A 15,571-nucleotide genomic window follows, 5' to 3' on the forward strand; every position below is an offset into this window, starting at 1 on the left:
AAACAAAGGCACTAGTGCTTCGGGGTACAGCCAACAGTCTCTTGATAAAGCTGTTCTCAATTTTTTCAAGAGCCCCCTGATCTTCAATGCCCTACACCTCAGCCCCCTATGAGGCAATAGCACAGCATTTGGCTTTGTAGACTGTCAAGAGTTCCCTTTTTGGGTTCTGACCAAGTTTTTGGGCACAATTGAGAACGGGCTCCACTGATCTAGAGAAGGCAACAGCTCTGCTGGTTTTCAGAGGTCCCCAACGAAAGACTTGTAGCAAGGGGGATACCAAGATAGGTAAAAGTAGGGACAGAAACAACCTTCTTTCTGTTCACTACAAAGGAGAAATTGTCCTTATTCTTTCCCCCAAAAACCATTATGTGGGTCTTGTTTTGGTAGACCTTAAGATCTAGCCTGACCATAAACTCGAAAACAACGTCCAGCAGACGTTGTAGGCCATTTGCAGTCCTAGCAATTAGGACAGTATTGTCTGCATAGAATAATGTGGGGATACCCCGAGCGCCTACATGGGGGCAGTGTGCCCTAAGTGTAGCCAATTTATCCTCCAAGCTGTTTATATAAATGGAAAACAAAAAGGGAGTCAGTACTCAGCCCTGGCATATCCCCCTAGCCAGGTTGAATGATGGTGTAGTTTTTCCACCTGCACCGTACCTTACACTGGCAGTGACATCGCATTGCAGATCTATAGGGAAACTTGCCAGGAAAATTCAGCTTGCTCGAAATGGAGAATCAGCTCACCCCAAGACAGCTGGCTCTAGCTCCCAAGATCGTCGCCAAATAAAACGGTGGGGTCCACAGCATGTAGTCTTGAAGAGAAGCTTTATTTGGCAAGACTTGTAAGCAGGTCAAATGGGCCCAGAGGATTGGCACCAACTGACAGATAAGGTGTTCTAATCATCTGTGCTCTCACATTCTAATGCAGATTTACACCAGGTAGAGGTTCATGACAATATTAACATTCCATACCATAAATAACAATGAGGGGACATCGTAACATGCAAACTAGTAATATGCAGAACACTAGATATCTCCCCCCTTTTATAAAAAAATGAAAATAAATAAAAAGAACAAAAACAACTAATCACACAGTTTACAAGGAACTTTTCTAGCTCTGCAACTTCCCCTTAAAGTAGGAACAGAAGAGGAACTTGATTTAGACAAATTACCACATTGTGAAAACTTGGCTAAACGTGAAACATTCCACCATTGACAATTATCAAGACAAACAGCATGGTTTCTTATTTCGACAATATGATGAGGTTCTCTGAATTTTGATTTCCCTTTTTGCAAAAGTAAAGGGTATTTGACCCTGACTAAGTCTCCTACAACAAAATGAATCACTTTCCTCTTACCAGAGTGACAGAGCTTCTCAAATCTAGAGCGATTGAAAGTATCAGAAGTAATTTTAGCTTTCGAAGCCTCAACAGATACATTGCAGTCAGCTTTGATGGCATTCAGTTTCCAGAAGGGACACAGGGAAGAAGAAACTTTTCTGCCCCTCATCAATTCAAAAGGAATAACACCAAAAACAGAGTGGGGAGTAGTTCTATACGACCTATATCATATTTCTTACAGCAGTTTCACAATCATCATTGCTATTGAGAGAACACTGCACACATTCAACCAAAACCCTATTAAACCTCTCAACTTTACCATTCGATTGAGGGTGTTAGGTGTGCCAGATGCTCAACACCCATATTGACAAGAAATTCCTGCATGGAGATTGAGGTGAATTTCATTACAAGACCGGAGGCTACATTATGCAGTATACCTTTAATGCAGACCCCAAGCAGCCGCATACATCACAATAAAAGGTTCCATATAGAACAAAGGCAACAGATAGAGGTCAAGAGGCAACAACAATCAGCCTCTTTTAAATGAACAACAGATAAGATCTTGCGAAGAAACTTGAGATGTCCAACTTTGGAAAAACTCTTCATAAGTAGAACACAACAACGAGGGAGATGAAGGAATCCATGGAAAGGGTTGCAACCAAGATTATTTGCCAAAGACAACCGCAGTCAGGAATTATCTGAAAAGATAAGACAATTAGTCCAAAGGAAGGATAATCTTAAAAAGTATTTTTAAATAAGATAAAGGACATAGTATAAAGAGCATTAAAATAAAAATGTATTATACAATGCATTGTCAATTGAATGCTACCAGAGGTGGGACGGGAGGGATAATGTCAGCCTCCGAGTCTTTAATGAAATCCAGATTCTCTAGTCATGTTAATATGAGAATCACAATTTCATTACAAGACCGGAGGCTACATTATGCATGTTGGAAGCTATCTAGAAGAACATCAGACATATGTTGAATTGGTTTACAATAGTGACGAGCAAAAGTACTGGCATTAGACCAGTCTGCAGGTTTCAGGATGTCATCTAACTTACCTCCAGACCAGAGGGATTTACTGGCCATAGCACCTCTAAGGGAATGAGCTTGAAAGATATTCAAGTCAATACCAGCTAAGCTCATAGCAGTCTTAATCCAAATAGCAACAGAAGAGGATCTAATTCCTTTGTGGGGTTTAACAAAGGAAAAAAGTAATTGATTAACTCCTTGAGGACGGAGATCAGACATTCTGAGATCATACTCATTCATGCATCTAACAACGCAGAGATTGGGAAAAAGATCAAAGCGAGGATAAAATATAGAATCAGACATCGTCTTCGTTCTTTTATGGATGTCAAATTTGACGCCAAACTTACAGTAAGAACGATTGGTAATATCTAGAGCCTTGATATCAGAAGCTCTTCTGCAAGAGACGAGGCATAAGAGTGTAGCTAGTTTAATAGAGAGATTTTTCCTGTTAAGTAAAGAATTGGAAGGCCAATTGTTGAAGAGGTTGAGAATCAAATTAACATCCCAAAGCGTTTTGGATCTGGCTTTAGGAGATCTCCTTAGGCGAATACTTTTCATAACTCTACAGATGATGACATTTTTACCAATAGTCTTACCGTTGACAAGGGTACGACCGGCAGAGATAGCAGATCTAAAACAGTTGATGGATCTGTAACTAAGTCCCCTTTCAAATTGTTCAACAAGGAAGTTGGTTATGTCAACGATAGGGGCCTCCAAGGGATCCAGGTCCCTTTCCAAGCACCAACGAACCCAAAGTTTCCAGATTCTAATGTATTGGTAATGTGTGCCTGGTGCCCAAGACTCCTTGAGGAGAGTTGAAGCCGATTCCGAAAGGCCTGAGATTTCGTTAGATCTCCTGACACTCTCCAGGCAAGAAGGGATAAACTCCCGTTCTGGATTAGAGGATGAATTAGACCGTTTACGTCTGTGAGGAGTTTCCCTATGGAAGGGATCAAAAAAGGAAGACTGCAAGTCAGTTCTAGGACGGTCGGGAACCACGCCTGTGAAGGCCAGAAGGGAGTTATCAAGAGAAGGAGACATTGTTCTCGTCTCACTTTCTGAAGGACCTCTGAATCATTGCAAAAGGGGAAAAAGCATATCCTCGGATTTCTTTCCAGGACTGAAGGAAGGCGTTGACTGCCAGAGCACCCGGGTCGGGAATCCAGCTGAAATAATTCTGGAGATGGGAGGTCCGCCTGCTTGCGAAAAGATCTACATCCAGGTTGTTTAACCACCAAGTCAATTCTGAACGAGAATCTTAGTCTAGGGAGATACGATCGCCGTACCAAAGCCCCGATCTCAGGGCCCTCGCTTTGTTTCTCTGAATAGCTCGATAATTTAGGGGACTGGAAAAGATGGCTTGGATGGAGGACGACAGAAGACCTAGGAGTCTGGCCAAATCCCTGAGGGATAGGTCTTGATGACTGCGAACATATCTTATTTCTTTCTTTATTTTTGACATTTTCTTTGAGGGAAGAAGGAGGAGGCAACGAACTGTGTCGACCGGGAAGCCCAGGCATTCTAGAGATCTCGAGGAGTCAGGGAGGATTTTTCCCTGTTTATGATGAAACCTAGACTCTCTATGAGTCTTTAATGAAATCCAGGTTCTCTAGTCATGTTAATATGAGAATCGCAACTGTATCCCATTGTCGGTAAGTAGTTCCTCTGGGACGCCCTCTCTAGAAAAAACGTCCTGTAAAAAACGAGTGACAGCCTTGGAGTTGGGATTAGAGACACCTCTTACCTCCACCCACCTGGAAAGATGATCAATAAGAACAATACCTTGTGCAGTTAGGCAAAACGTGAAAAGGACCAAGAAGATCAACTGCAACTCTTTGCCAGACTCTAAAGGGCACAACACAGGTTTGGGAGTAGGAGACCTGGTGGTGAGATGTTTGTCACTGTAACAGCACCGGACACAATTTCTGACTAAATTATCAATATCTCGGTCCATGCTCGGCCACCGAAAATCATTTCTGATCCTACGCTTTGTGGCCCTCATACCCAAGTGACCAGAGTGAATAGTCTCCATTATTCTCACTCTACAAATGGCAGGAGGAATAAATTTGCTATCTCTAACCAATAAATCATGCTCAATAGAAAGTTCATCAGAGATTTTACAGTATGGTTGTAAATCAACGGGAAGAGATCTTTCCTTAGGCCAACCTTCAATGACAAAATCCATAACTTGTCTCAAGATGGTGTCATTGGTGAGGGCATTTTGCCAAAGTGACATGTCAGGGCAAATGACAGTGTCATCAACAATAGCAATGATACATTCTTCAATACCATCTGGAATATCAGGGTAAGAATGGGAAACGTCCACAGGAAACCTAGACAAAAATGTACACCACAAAAAAAAACGCTTCTGGGCCTGAGATACAGAACCAGGAGACAGTACCTTGATGAACTGAGGACAGGATGAACGAAAACTTGCCAGGAAAATTCTGCTTGCTTCAGCTCGCTCGAAATGGAGAATCAGCCCGCCCCATGAAAGCTGGCTCTAGGTCCCAAGATTGTCGCCAAATGAAAAGATGGGGTCCACAGCATGTAGTCTTAAGAGAAGCTTTATTTGGCAAGACTTGTAAGCAGGTCAAACGGGCCCAGACGATTGGCACCAACTGACAGATAAGGTGTTCTAAACCTCTGTGCTCTCACATTCCAATGTCGAATCACACCAGGTAGAGGTTCTCGACAATATTAACATTCCATACCACAAATAACAATAATAGGTGACATTGTAACATGCAAACTAGTAATATGCAGAACACCACAGGAAGTTTACAATATAGAGATTGACCCCAATATCCCTCATGATGTCCCACACTTTAAACCTATTTACAGAGTCAAAAGCAGAACTCAAATACATAAAAGCCAAATAGAACTTGCCATACTTGGTCAGAGTCTATTTGGCAATTAACAGATATAGATTTAAGGACTGCTGGACTGTACCAAGGCCGGTACAGAAGCCAAATTGGAGATCCAAGAGAATGTTCTGTTTCTGGACCCAAAGCTCCAAACGATCCAATGGTATTAGTCCCATAATCTTCACGGTGGAATTAATCAATGTAATGGGACAATAGCAGTGGGGGTCATTTCTCGATCGTTTTTAAAAATAGGAACAATGGTCGCATAGGTCCAGGTTTTAAGAGGGACATTTACTAAGGCAGCATTAAGGACATTTGTCAGTAAAGGGGCACACAGTGCGATATTAGCTTTAAACATATCAGAGGGAAGCCCGTCTGGACTCGGAGCATGGCCAACATGACACCTAGCCACAGCCCGCATAACCTCTTCCAGTTCAATAACCGGACCAGCAGGATACTTAGCAGGACACTGGAGCATATCTAGGGTGCTGGTCTGCAGATCAGAAGGAACGAAAGGAACAAGATCGGCGATCTCTAGGTTCCCTGGATAAGGATCAGCATAAATCTTTGTAAAATGGGCAACCCACGTTTCAGATGGAATAACAGTGTCAATGCCAGGCTCTTTTTTGGCATAAAAAACTGCAATTTAATGTTTCCCAAAAGTTCTTAAAGTCCCTGAGTTCAGTTACTTGAACCAGTGAAGAAACTGCTGCATCTGTGATAGAATTCATCCTGATTTTAAGGGTATCTCTATACAGGGGTCTACATTTCTGCACAGTGCCCTCTTCTCTGGGAGATTGTCTCAGAATAGCGAGTAACGGATTGTATGCCCAGGTACAATTGGCATCAAACCACTTTACAGGGGGCTTGCGTCCCCTATTGTGTGAAACCAAGAGGAGATCAAATGCTGCTCTACAGATCTGATCAAAGCTATTGAGGAACACAAGGCCCCAACCCTGTGGACAATCAGGCAAAAAAATCAGGTTAAGTGGAAACCACTAGTTGTGCTAAACGAGAGGGTTTGTCAACATTGCACCATACTTTTAATACCCCATGATTCTTAGAAGATGATGAACGTGCAGGATGAACCACCTGAGGAACCCTGGTAATTAGTGAACCATGAAAAGAGAGAGACAGGAGCCTGTGGACACTTAGGGGGGAAACAGCCAGACTGTAACCCAAAACCCAATCTCTTAGTGATTTAGAAAAGAGAATGAAGTCAGTTAGACTCTGTGTACCTCACCCCACAAAAGTGGGTGTAGGTTTAGCTGTTAAACATATGTATCAGAAGAGACACTAAGATTGAGTTTGTCCAACAGCAGGTTTAATCAATCAATCAATCAGTCAGAGATTTATAAAGCGCGCTACTCACCCGTGAGGGTCTCAAGGCGCAGGTTTAGTTAAGCACCAAGAGGCCAATGTTCATAATGGGTGATAGGAAGCCCAGCCTCATCCTCCAGCCCGCAATTGTTTTCATGGGAGAATTGACCAATTTTCAGGTTAAAATCCCCCCACAATACCAAATCACAATCACCTTGTTTGTTGCAAGTACATTTCTCGATGTTCTTAAGTAAAGAGCATGCTATGTCGGCCTTGGAATGGTCAGAAATGTTATTGTATACATTTATCAGCAGTAGGCTTGTGGCCGAACATTGAAACAAAATCATCTGGTAGTAAACCGAGTCACACTTTGTCCATAGCATCTTCGAAGGGAAGGAGAGAGAAACAAGTTTGATCAAACCACCCTTGTCCCTGCCCATGTTGCTAGCAAATGCTGAAGTGTGCTATGTAGAGTACCCATCCACATAGATATGGTCAATAAGCAACGCCTCTTGTAAACCGATAATAGCATGGCGTTTGATGAAATTAAGCCAAAATGTCCTGTCACGCTTACTGGCTAAACCAGCAACATTCCAGTAAGCTATGGACAGTGGTTGAATGGAATTACTTACAGTGGCCTTAAAGGGGGCAGGACTACACACGATAGGCACATGAGGCCTAGATTCAATTTAAGTCATGGGTAACACAGGCTGAGGCGGTGGATCACTTGGACCAGAGGGAGTCACTGCATCAGGAAGTCAGTCCTGTAGGTCCAGTTGGGAAAGAGGAGAAAACCTGTTAGAGGTGAACAGATTGGGCTCAGATAATGGTAGGGTGGGCAAACGCCCCTGGGGTCTATAGGAATAACCCAGCTGAAGAGCCTCAATGGCAGTTGGCACAAGGCAAGTGAAGCTTAGCTTAGATCAGGTATCATTAGCCACGCTTCTGTCCTTAAAACTGATAACAATACAATTGTTTCCATCAGGTTTTGGCGTGTTGCCCACCCAAGGGACTCTGCTCACGAGATTTATCTGGTTTTGACCTAAAAAGCGACCACCCGCTTGTCTATTTATCCAATGTATGACTGTATTTATCAATTGCAAGTGATCTTCATTTGAGCTCTTGTTTTCTGGAGTTGCGTTTCTTAGGATAAGACCAAAGGGGGTGGCCTGAGGGGGCAGTTGCAATGTATGGCTTTTAGAAGGGCCAGAGCGCTGACTGGAACCCTCAAACGCACTACCAAAGACACCCAAACTAGCTTGCTGTGCCTGGTCTCCACTAGTGCCCTCCAAAGAGTTCAGTAGGCAAATCCCTGGTATATGAGTGGGCATGACCAGACGAGAGCTACCAACAGTGCCCCTTGTGGTCGCTCCACCAGAAACCATGGGTTATGATGGGAGGTAAGTTGAATGAACCTTGCCAGTGGTGCACCCTAGAGAACTGGGCAAAGGAGGACTTACAGAGTGTGGCACCAGTATAGTATACCTCAACTTAGCCAAGGCTTCCTCTACCTTGCCTATCTATCCATGATAGGATCCAAAGATGCAGTAAGTGAAGATAATACATTTGACATATTTCTCCGGCTAGAGTAAGGGAAGACGGTCCAGCACACATGAGAATAAGGAAGATTTTGCAAGATCTGTAGAGGTATCAGGCAAGGATGTCAGGGACAAATGTCGTTCTGCCAAGTCAATTTCCCTGCTAATAACCCCCCACAGCTCGTTGCAAAAAGCCATCCAGGGTAGAAACCGGAGGAGGTTAGTAGGGGCTGGTGTAGCCTTCCGTTTCCCCATTGGCACTTGATAAAAAATCAGGGTGTAAAGGGTCTGAGGAGCCAATAAATCCAATACGGCCAATAAAACCAATAAATCTAAGACTTGGATGGAACAGTAAAACAAAGCAAAATCAGTACCTTTGGTTTCAGATGTAAAGGGGTGGCCCTGCCCCTGCTCTTCCTGGCACTGACGGGCGCAGACAGGCCTGCTCAAGCGCGCGTCCCTCAGAACCTCTTATGGCACTCCAGCACCTGACAGCAATGTTACAGTGCAAGAGTTGCCTGGGAGTGTGATCTCCTCCTCCCCAGGGCTACATGGCGGCTCCCGCGCAAGCTCATCGAGGGTGAATGCTTATACTGGCTATGCTTGTCTCCAAGAGCATGGGTGGTGTCCGGGCCACAAGGAAGGAGACACAGGTTCACACACAATGCCCGCTTCAGCGCTCCCCACGATCAGGAGTCGCAGTGCGGCCATGCCAGTAGGGAACCCATGCCGCTGGTCGGGTCCAGATCGGTCAGCTGAGAATCCAGGGGGCAGCGAGCCGCAATCAGCAGGGCTTCCTCCTCCCATCACATCACAGGGGGTGGCAGGAATACTGCAGACATACAGGCACGCAGATTCGAAGCAGGCTGCAGTTTGAAGGTCTGCCCTTTTGTGTAAAATGTAAGTCAAGGTCAAATCAAGACAAAGTCAATGTGAATTGCCTGATTAGTTGCCCTTCTGGGACAGCATTGGCTTGTGAAACTCTATTAGTAACTAACTCAGATACTTGTTTAGGTCTTATGATGTCTTCCTATACCCTGTTAAGTAGAAGTTTAAACATTTTAATTTGGTGTATTCAGCTGAATAGGCCTTGCGTGATATTCTGCAATAAGTAATGGCTATATTGACTTGTGACTCATTTTTATCAATTTGTCGATTAAACTATCTGGGTTGAAAGAACTCAAATGACGTTTAAGTGAGGCTTAAAAGAGAAAAATAAGGATAAACGGAATCAATCACACCATTCCAAATCTGTTCATGAACTTATTAGCAGTTTTGATTGAGTATTGATTACAAGAGAGAAGAAGGGAAAGAAGGAAGTTCCAAGAAAGTAATTCAAATATCACTAGAGTACTTTCATCTTGTCGACATGAGATTTCTGTGGACCCAGTGTGTAAAGAAGAGCAAAGGCCGGATGGAACAGTGAGAGGTCCTTTGAGTCTGAGACAGAGAAACACCCTGGCGTAAGGCTAGTTATATTTTTGTTGTAAAGATGCTAAAAATGATTTAGCCCTGTCCTAAACTGCCATTAAGCAATGCTGAAAGTTTTCAATCTTCTTCTGGAAAGAAGGCAGACGTGCGCTAGCTCCCTTATAGTGGGTCTTTTCTGAATAATGCTGATAATCAGTGTCCCTCTCACCATCTGTAATAAATACAGAAACATTATTAATACCTCTGCATTGTTGGGATAGCTTTTGCTGTGGTATGTTTATTGATCTGGATGGTGCCACTTTGAATAACAGTCTTGAAAGACTTAAGAAGTAACTTTGGGTTCTATATCTGCAGCTACAGAGTGCTTGAATGAATCAGTTGCGGAAGCACAGAAAACTTATTTCAAAACGTTTAGATCATTCTAAAGGCAAAATAAATATTCTCATAAATTGAGATCAAATTCTGTTTCTATTTTACCCACAGAGAAAGTGTGGTTTTCTTCTAGTTTTCTACCAGTCATTCATTGCCAATAATTTCAGCCACATTATTTTGCTCCTCTTCTGATAACTCATCAAATCTATCTTGTGGCATTCTGGTCGAAGTTGTCTTATACTTAGATATTCATTCTGTTTTTAATTCATCTCAACTAAACTGTATTAACGATTCTAATTATCGACTTACACCTGAATCTTCGCCCGTTATGGTACAAGGACAGTGTGAATATGACATTCAAGAAATGTGTGATTGCTGAATGTTTCCAATTTAGCTTCTGTTATTGATCCAGTGGAAGGATTACCCACCTTATGCGAATTCTTGGGAAAATGCTCGTTCATTTAATTTCTTGCCCATGTACTCGTTTTCCATTTCTTTCAGTGTCACCCTGATCAGTTAATTTCTCAGAAGATTGAAGGGGGGCATACAGTACTGTTACATTTGTGCTGGAATTGATGCTGGAGGCAGTACCATGTGCTCACCTGAGAGCTCCTGTGTTCCGAGGGGGAAAACGTTTATTGTGTGCTTTTCAATGGCATATTGTCAAATGTTGCACTCAGACCAACACAAAGCTTCCTTGTCACCTTGGTCGCTCTGCACTCAAGTGGAGTTTTGCAAGTGTGCAAAGGGTTGTAGCGAGACTCCAAATTGATGCGGACAGGATGTTTAACTTGGGCTTCTTCTTCATAGTTGAATGGATGTCAATTTCTGGATTTCTGTCTAAGAAGGAAGGGGTCACAGAGGCTGATGTTTAAACCGAGACACGCCCAAATTGTGTATTGACAGTCACATTATGATTCTGTTTGCCCTTCCGTACATCTCTGAATTAATTACCTGATTTGTAGTGTAGTTCCTATATTCCCAATAGGCTCTGCGCATTGGAATAATCTATCCTGCAGCTTAGACCTTGGACTGAAGTCGACTAGGTCTCTGACGAATAGATTAGACTTAATTGTGAGTGCCAGCTAGCTCAGAGGTCACTAGAAACTTTCTCGAATAAACAAGAAGGGATTAGTCTCTGACAACCATATAACATGACAACTTTGTTTCCTCAGAATGAAACGTATCTCTAGACTCGCGGAAACAATAGATGGCTATTTCATTCAGTCAGATGTGCGTGCTTCGTTTCACCAGAGTTGCTTAGAAATAGAAATAGAGACGGACGTTTTCAATAAAAGTATTTATTGATCAGTCTTATTTCTGAAGCATAAGAAATGCACTGCTACAATTGAAATGCTAGTTAAGAAGTACACTGCAAATAATATGAATAGTATTATAAAATAGTACTGTAAAAGCATTATATGGTTTCTGAGCCATATATATAAAATACATAGAATGCATAAAATACATACAATGATAAAATAGTGGCTAAAAGTACTCAACTGGTGCTTCTAACATACGCCTACCCCGGTGTACCCAACCTAAGCCTAGTACGAGGGAGGAATAAGTGAGGAGTAGTTTAAGTTTTAGTATTTCTCTGCCAAGAATCTGTTTAAGAATTCTCTAGGGATCTAATAAGCTCCGTACCTTGGTTTCTAGAATGATAGAGGTCTTGTATCTCTCTCTCGGGACTCGATCTCCCAGCAACCCGCAAGGGTAGCCTGGAAACACTGGAGCTGGATTTCTCGGCAGGAGAAAAGACAGCGTCTTTTCAGTGCGACAGTTGGAGGGTCGGCTTCCTTCAGCACTTGCAGCAGCAGGGTGTCGGGCAAGTAGTTAGTTGATCTGCTCCGGAACCACCGTGTATTTGACTGGGCAAATGTAGGCATATTTATACCCCTGAAGGTGCTGAGTCTGACGTAAGATTGGACATAATATCGTCACTAGTGCCTTAGTTCCTTGAAAACTCCCGGATTTCTTGGATAAATTAGTATTCAAGCAGGGGGAGGTTCCTGACTGCGGAAGGCTGGTTTTAGCACGAAATCAATGTGGATTCTTGTAGTTTAGTGGAAGTAGCCATGCCGTATTAGGGCTGCCCAGGCTATAACTAAATAAGGCAATGATTCTTTATGCCTATATATGGACTGGATGGTTTACACCTATATAGGGGCATGAATCGGGAAAAATTACACTAGGGTCCTAGTTTCCCACATAACACCCACTCCACAAATGTTAAGTTCAATAAGACATAAGCACTGAACATATTGCAAAGCAAAAGTGTGTACAATCCCACCCCAAAATACAAAATGCATTTGTGAATAGGCTTGTTCGCATGAAGGGAGCATACATCATGTAAAAATCGTAGGCATTATGAAATCAAATATAAACTATGAGCATATATCTTTTCATCATATAAACGAAAGTACAGTCATTAATCGATACCTGAGATCAATCCCATAGCATAATTGTTTAACTATCCTTGTACCTGAGGTTGAAGCCAAATATTAATATTTTTGGGAAGTTCAAACACGAAATCTTGTTCTCTAAGAATAGTTCTACTTCAAGCAGATTACTCTGTGCCAAAGTTCTTATTCGGAAAAAGTTCAAATTAGTGGAATGTTTTGAAAAAACTAAGGCCGAATTGCAGAGTTCTGGGAACACTGTGTGAAATAATCAAAAATTATTCTCAGGAGTGTCAGTAGAGTCAGGAGAAAACATCATATTGTCAAGGCTCGCAAGGAAACCGTCCACCGTATTAGGTGAAAGTGGAACCACTCCAGTTAGCAGATCAAAAGTGCAGAAGTGGGGATCATCACTGTCAGCGTTTGATGCATTAGCAATGTCCGTAGCGGATGGTACCTGTGTGCATGTAGTTTCTCGTATCTCACCCTTAGTTAGACTTGCCGGTGAGACCTCAATGAATGCCGTCATCAGAATTGGCAGCCGTTGGGGGCAACACGATGCATGAGCCGTTACAGGACCTAGCAAGGGTCGACATCCGATGGCAGTACTGATGGAAGTGTAAGACAAATGTCCAACACGCATTCCTGTCCGCAAAGCAGGCGTAGAAGAACAGGTAAGATGCAATCTTGCCAGATTGGTCTGAACGAAAGAAACCAGGTCGTGTTCAGATCTCTTAAACGAGCCAAGCCAAGAATCTGTGAAATCCTTTCACGATATCTCATTGCAAGGAGGCATTGTTCCATGGTTGTTTCGGTGTTGCTGGTGACCGGACTTGCCATATCGGAGCAGAAGGAATAAAAATAGAATTCCTACTACTAGTCCCAAGATGAGAGGCAGGCCGCCGAACACAGAGTGCACGAAATTTGGAAAAATGCCGAGGACTGCTTCAACTGGTGCTAACAGTCCCGAAAAAATCGTCTTAAATACATGTGTGATACCGCTGGTATCAGACATGTTTAAGATTTGGCTTAACATTCCTGCGAAATGCACTGGGCAGTTTGTTGATAATAATGCATGTATCTCTGCTAAAGACCTTGCTACTTGCAGATCATACGTTTCTCTAGACGAGGTCAGTGGCACATTTTTTTGTAAAAGAATTGCTTTCATTCTGCTTAAAGTATCAATTTGTATAGAAGAGATATTCAGTGAAGGCCATATAACCGTCTCCCTTTCTGTCTCTGTTTTTGGATACAATACTTGCATACAACAAGTGACCGTGGACGACACAGTTACGAGATAACTTTTTCCTGGCAACATGCCATAACAGCTGTGATCATTCAACATAACGTAACTGCCATTGGATAGCTGCCTGAAAACCGATATTATTGTAGGAGAGGGCGAAGCATGCAGGTGGCATGAAAGGTTATTTGCAGAACCATCACAAGTTCTATGCAAAATAACTTCATCACACAGAAGTGTCCCACTTAGTGACTTTTTGCAATTATTGCCACTAAGGAAAACTTCATGTCCCCTATTCGAACATTTGTGTGTATATGGTAAAACCCAAGTCGACTTAATGTATTCTTAATCAACCTTTCATACAGGCCCGCTGGTACATGCTCTAGACAATACTGAAACTGGAATGTTGTGACTGGAATTGAAATGGAGCCATAAATTATCCACTCAATCACAGGTTTCTCGGAAACTGTCAATTGTAATCTTTCTAGTTTTTCAATGCTCAGCACCGTATAGTCTGCTCCTTTTTGTGCCAAAGAGATTTGTTTATCTGTAAGGTTAAATACAGCAAACAATGACGTTGTATTGATTAGATGCCATGGCACATAGCCAGAACGCAGATTTTGCAACGTCCAGCCTAACAGCATGATAGAACGCAATTGAGACTAACCATGTTGTAATTTTAGTAAGTCTTGTTCTATGATGTCTATAACAGATGACACGATGCTGTCCATAGAATATATTCTGGAGGACAGAGTCGTTAACACATTGTCCACTACTGAAAGTGCTTTCTCCAAATTAATACGATCAATTTCTCGTATTTTTTCTGCAGTTTCTATTTGCATCACTTTCCAAGTTTCGTTGTAAGCCACATATATACCGGCGTATATGAAATGTTTTGGCCTTGGATTGCGAGGTCCCAAAAAGAAATCTCGCAAATCATTGCTTTCTTTAAGTAAAGACAAGTGTTGTTTTATTTCTGGAAGTGTAGATTTTTGAAGCCATTGAAGGCAATGCTTCCATACACTGTAAGTAGTTACCATCCCTGGATGTTGTCTCTGGGAATATCTTGGATCTGGCCTATTCCATCTGAATCCTTGTGATTTGTTCAGGAATCCTTTATGACAGTTATTAGTGTTTGTTTGCCAGATTAACCGTTTTTTCCAGTTAGGATCAGTTCTGTTCTGTTTTAATATATATGTTATGTCTACCTCCTCACCTGAAGCGTTATTACTGTCCGGTGCAGGTTTAGGTAAAGATGGTTTATTTAAATCTTTTATCTTAGCTAAGCCAAGACAAGTAGTCTGTTGAACAGTGTCATTTAAAAACAAAATTTGTTCTGGTATAATGTAGGCTCTGAATAGTGCTTCTAAACCTTGTACCTGCCAATCTTTCGTGCCCCAGACAGTTTTTGTCTCTATCTTGTCTTTTCAATAGTCAAATCCTAAAGTAGACAGTTGAGCATAAAATGTTGCAGAATAAATTTGTTTAGTATTGGTCAACATTGTTTTCATTCCTGTGTTATTTATATTTTTAAAATAAAACATTTCTGGATTTGTAACATTGAACCCTGTAAAGTATGGACATTTCTCAACGAATTTTCTCGAACTGCCTTTTTGCGGTGTAGGACAATGTTCCCATTGATTGTAATAAAATATATTTCTAGGGCTTTCAGATTTATGCAAATAATGGTGACCATAATGATTAAAACAATACATTTGTTCATAATCTGATGACCCTTCTAAGTAGTCATGTTCTGTAAATTTAGCTGATATTTCTAAATCTTTCATCATGTTGTTAATAGTCTCAAAGTCCCAATCATCAGAAAATTCACTGGGTGCGGCAAAGTCACTCAAAGAAACCTTAAATTGGTGTGGAAGCTTCGAAAGCTCAACCGGACCATAGATGTCATAATCAGTTTTATCCCATGTTATACCACCAGGTATAGGAACAGCTGTGATGTTCCCTGCTGACAGTCCTCTTTTTTCACGATGAGATGATTTGTAAGGTTTCAGGACCAAGTTGATT

This window comes from Lissotriton helveticus, chromosome 3_1 (genome assembly GCF_964261635.1).
Source record: "Lissotriton helveticus chromosome 3_1, aLisHel1.1, whole genome shotgun sequence".
Taxonomy (NCBI): domain Eukaryota; kingdom Metazoa; phylum Chordata; class Amphibia; order Caudata; family Salamandridae; genus Lissotriton; species Lissotriton helveticus.